Raw genomic sequence first — 6000 nt, forward strand, 5'->3', positions numbered from 1 at the left:
AACTAATATTTTATCTCTTTCTAGACTAACCTTAGATAGTATAACTATCTTAACTAGCTTCTAGCTCTTAGAGAAGTAGCTAAGTTTAAGGTACTTAGTATATAGATTATAGAGTTTTATAAGTAAAGAATTTTATATTTATCTATTAATTAACCTCTTAATTTAAAGTTATAAAAAGAGAGTTTAAGAATAGTAAGACTTATTTAACTCTAAATAATCTAGCTTTAAGTAACTTAAGAACTAGTAAAGTTAAGAGAGTAAAGAGTAGTAGAGACTTATTCTAATATAGCTAAATTAGAAATAGATAGATTCTAAAATAGTTTAATCTACTAATACTAGACGTAAGAGATAATCTCGAAGTCTTTTAGATTATCTAGAGATTTAGTTAGAAGAGAATAGTAAGAGTATATATAGCTAGCTACTACCTAAATATAAGTCTAGTACTATTATAGACTTTAGAGAATTAGAAATAACCTTAATTTAGTAAACTAGTTTACTTCTTTTAAACTTATTACTTATACTAATCTTGAGTTTAAATAGAGCTTTTTAAAACTTAATAAGTATAAATCTAATAAGTAATTTATATAAAAAAATTAAGAGACTAAATAATATTACCTCTAACGTCTTACTATCGCTATCTTTACTAATACTAATAACGTCTATTTCTAAAGTTAAAGTCTATATAGTAAATATATTTAATATAGAAGGCCTCTTAGTAATAGTATCTACTATAGTAGTTATACTAATTTTATATATAGTACTACTAATACCTTAACTAGAAGTAGTTAAGTTCTATATCTCTAATAGTATAAATATTACTACTTTTCTTAACTAGTATAAAAACCTCTTTAATAATAATAGCTAAATAGACTAGAATAAGCTTAACTAGATTAACTACTATTATAATCTTAAGTATAGTTAAACGATTTAAAGTCTACTAGACTATATTTTAAAGAATTAAGAGAAGTTAAAGAAGAATATAAATTATAAGTTTAAGGGCTATAATACTATATAGATTATAAACTTAATTATATTCTTAGAAAAGCTAAAGAATAAGAAGTAGTAGATAGAACTAAATATAATAGTCTATATTAGGTAATTTATAAGAATCTCGAGAATTTTAAAGAATAAGTATATAATTAAGAAGTATACTAGAAGCCGTTAATTCTTATAGAGTATTCTTAAGCTATTAAGAGTAAAAGTAATTAGTAAGAATAAGGTATTTTCTAACTACTCTAAAGAGGTTATCTTTAGTAAGCTAGTTAAGACTACTATAAGTCTTATAAATACTAAAAAGAATATTAAGAAGTTTTCTAATAATATAGAGACTATACTTATTATAGAGAATATTATTAGCTAACTAAAAGAGAGAAAGGTAAATAAGTCTTCTAAGATTAACATAGAAGTACTATTAGAGATAAGCTATATAACTAAGGTACTTAATAAGAAGATTAATAAATTAGTTAAAGTTTTTTATAAGATAGTTTTAAGTTTTAGTATTTAGTTAGGTTAATAATAGTTTAACTTAACTAGAGGCCTAAATTAGAATAGTATCTATCTAACTTAAAATTAAAATTATAGACTATCTAGATTATAGACTCTATATTTAAATATATAGAGAATAGGTATAGTTAGTATTAATATAGCTAGAATTAGTTAAAGTAGCTATTATTAGTATTACTTAGCGATAGATTATATATATAGAGAGTATATAGAGTCTAAGATAAATATTAAGAGAGAGTTAGTATATAAATATAAAGGTAAGGTATATCTTAGTAGAGCTAGAGATAGAGGAAAATAACTTTAGATATCTAGAGATAAAGTAGAAATAAATACTATTTAATAAATACTAACGACTATTAGTTCTTCTAGAATATTTAAAACCTAGAAAATATATAGAGATAGACTTAGATTAATAACTTCTAACTAAGATAGAACTTACTATAATCTATAGAGATATTAAAGAACCTAAGTATAGAGAGATTAGTTAATCGAAATAAGAACTTAACGTATAGAGTAAATGTTAATATAGTAAAATTAATAGAGTTAGATAATTCTAATCTAGAAGAAGATAGTTTTAGGTTAGTTTCTATATATATAGTAGCTTAGAATAAGAAAATTAATAAGAAGAAATAGAAGGACCTAAAGAAAGTATTAAGAAATAGAGTTAATAAAGAAAAGAAGCTTATAGTCTTAAGAGTTTCTAGAGTTAATAATCTATATACTCTAAAGACAAAAGAGGTAAATAAGAATAAAGAGGTAAATAAAATAGATCTAAATAAAAAATAAACTAAGGAGATACTTAAGTTAGAGCTATAGATAGTATAAAAGATAGAGAGATATTTAGATATTCTTAAGAAAGAAGCTATATCTCTAGATTTACTAAATAAGATCTTAAACGCTCTAGTTTAGAGAATAACTACTAGAGAGATTTTATCTAATTTAGATATTTTATAAAAGCTATTATTTAAAAATATACTTACTATAATACTAAGAAAAAGATATAGCTAGATAGCTCTATATCTTTATTCTAGTTAATTTATAAAATCTTCTTAATAGAGCTTATAGTTTAGTTTATAGATTTACTTCTTTAGATAATAAGAAGAAAAACGTCTACTTAGTCTATATTTCTAAGGTTAGTAGTACTATTTACTCTTAGGTAAAGAAAATAGAGCTAGAAGATAATTTACCTATTATTATTAAGAAAAAAGTACTAGGTCTCTTAGAGAATATCTTCTCTTTTATACTATATAATAAGCTTAATATCTATTAGGTAAAGAAACCTACTCTTTAGAGAGAGATTAAGTTTTTTAGAGATACAACTTTACTAGTATTTCTTAAGAAGTCTATAAAGTAATATAGAGAGGTTTTTAGAATTTTTAGTATTATTAATAAGAAAGAGAACTTTATTAAACTATAATCTATTAAGACTCTTATACTATTCTAGACCTAACAAGACCTATATCTACCTTTCTCTATATCTAGGTATTTACTATACGTCTATTATTATATTAACTAATTTCCTACTTCTATTAAGCTAAAGATAGTCGAGATAGTATTCTATACTTTACTTAAAGAACTTTCTTAGAAAGACTAATAGGTTTAGGCTCTTAGAAATCTACTCTTAAAAATAAAGTTTAATAAAGCTAAAGTCTATCTAGATAAGTAGTAAAATAAGATAAAGGCGTAAGTATAGACTAGAATATTACGAGTAGCGTCGTCCTCGACGTCGTAATACTTCTAGGACTAAGGGTTCTAGGATTAGACAAGGTTACGGGAATTAAGTAGTTTCTAGGACTACTATCTAGTAGTTTTATTTAGTTAATATTAGTTATATTTAGGTTAGCGGGTAGGCCCCGGTTTAGAGCCCTATTACGTAATTAGAGAAGTTCGCTAGTTTAACTAGTAAACTTGCGAACTAAGAAAGAGTTTATTAGTTTAACTAGTAAAATAGCGAACCTAAGAGTAGAAAGTTCTATATAATAATTATAATTTCCTTAGATAGAAGCTTTATACTTAACTTACTATAGTAATAGTATATTATTAATTTAACTTACTCTTATTATAATAAATAGATCTTTAAGTCTATAAGTAATACTTTATATAACTACTTACTATATACTAACCTTATAATACTCTAGTCTACTATTAGGTAGAGAACCGAATTATTATACTTTAAGTACCTATTCTAAGTAGTATTATAAACTATTAATATAGCCCTCTAACTAAAAGAAACTATTAGTCTAACTACTAATTACGTTAACCTTACTTTAATAACTAGTCTACTAGAGAATACTAAAAAGAGAAAGTAACCTACCTAGAATAATAATAATAAGGGAGACGACGTTACTATATCTAATACTCTACTACTTATTATAGTTAAGAATACTATCGAGAATAATAAATCTCTTAAAGTCGCCCTTCTAGATAAGTTTAATAGTAAATAGAGCGAGCTAGAGACCTTTCTTTACTAGGTCGAAGTTTACTTTATATTTAATAAAGATAAGTTTAAATTAACTACTAAATAGAGTGTATATACGGCCTTATACTTAAGAGAAGAAGCCTAGAAGTAGGTTTAACTATTTTTAAAGAACTTTCTTATATATTAATCTATTTAAGAATAAATAGTAATAACCTAAAGGATCTTTAGAGAAATAAACGGATTTAAAGTAGAAATCCGCTATATATTCGGCGATATAGATACTAGATAAACTATAGAAAGAAAGCTTCTAGCTCTTCGGTAAATAGAGTCTACTATTACCTATATAACTAAGTTCTAAAGATATAGAAATAAAATAGGTTAGAATACTATAGTCTTAACGACTCTTTTTAAGAAAGGCTTAAAAGACTACTTTAAGGAGAAACTAGCCCGATAGAGACTAGTCTATAATAAAATAGTTAGTCTAGTATAGAGAGTTATTAAACTAGATAACCGACTTTATAAGTTTAGAAAAGAAAAGTATTATAGATAAGAAAGTTAGAGCTACTATAAAGAGAAGAAATATAAGTATAATAAATCTCTAACTAGATAACTTAATACTAGAGACTAACGACTAAAACTCTTAGATAGTAAAAGAACTCGCTAACGAGAAAAGAGACTTTATTATAAGTATAGATAGTTAGGTTACCTAGCTAGCTCTTACTATAAGAAAAACTATAAAGGCCTAAGAAAATAGCTTAATACTATATACTAGTTAGTAATAATATATTATATAGCTTAAGCTATCCTAGTATTAGTATACTCTAGTACTAATATCTTACCTTCTTATATAGAAACTTAAGATAATACGTAACTATTAGTAACCTAAGAATATTACTTAGAGAATAGCTATTAATCTATAGCTAACCTTAAGAATAGTAACTTATTATATTCTAAATAGAAAGAGGTTAAACTAGAATAAGAAGAATACTAGTACTTTAGTAAAGTTACTAAGAAAGAAAACCTTTAGAAAATAAGATATAGTTATTACTTTATAGTAACTAATTAGACTATTAGAGAAAGACTTAAGACTAGTATTTACTATAAAGCTATATACGTTAATACTAAAAGAGTAGTATTTACTTAATAGAAACTACTAAGATAACTACTAAGTTATTAAACTTATTAACCCGACTACTCTAGTTAGTAGATATAACGATTCGGTTCTACTCGGAGTAGACTAGGGTTATCGTAAGGTTAGTATATTAAGAAGTAGGCGTAAGATTATTACTTATAGATTTAGAGATCTATTCGTTACAATAAGAGTAAGTTAAATAGATAATATACTATTACTATAATAAGTTAAGTACAAAGCTTCTATCTAAGGAAATTACGATTTTTATATAGGACTTCCTTTTCTTAAGTTCGATAGGTTTACTAGTTAAACTCGTCGAACTTCTAGCCGGTTCGATAGGTTTGCCTAGCGAACTTATCGAACTTTTATTATTACGTAACGGCACCCTAAACCGGGGCCTATACGCTAACCTAAATATAGCTAATATTAACTAAATTAAACTACTAGACGGCGGTCCTAGGAACTACTTAATTCCCGTAACCTCGCCTAATCCTAGAACCTCTAGTCCTAGGAGTATTACGACGCCGAGGCCGACGCTACTCGTAACAGTAGACTTACTTAAACTAGAGAATATCTAGAAAATTATTAGTAAATACCTTAGAAAACAACTATAGAAATAAGCCTTCTTTATAGAGAGATAAGTACTTGTCTTCGCCTAATAAGAAGCTCTAATACTTAATATAAATACTCTATATATAGATATACTATACTGCCTAGTAGTTTAGAAAGCTTGTTACTAAGTTTAGGTCGACTTAATAAAAGACGTAGAAGTTATAGAAATACTTATAAACCTATATAAGATTTACGTAACTAATAAATAAGAATAGATTATAGTTAAAATAAAGATTTATAATAAGAAAATTCGAGTTATACTTAACTTAGAGGCTACTAGAAATTATATCTTGTCTAATACTATAAGGAAGTTAAATATCTCTATTATAAGTAT

This window comes from Glarea lozoyensis (assembly GCF_000409485.1).
Source record: "Glarea lozoyensis ATCC 20868 chromosome Unknown GLAREA21, whole genome shotgun sequence".
In the NCBI taxonomy this organism is placed as follows: Eukaryota; Fungi; Ascomycota; class Leotiomycetes; order Helotiales; family Helotiaceae; genus Glarea; species Glarea lozoyensis.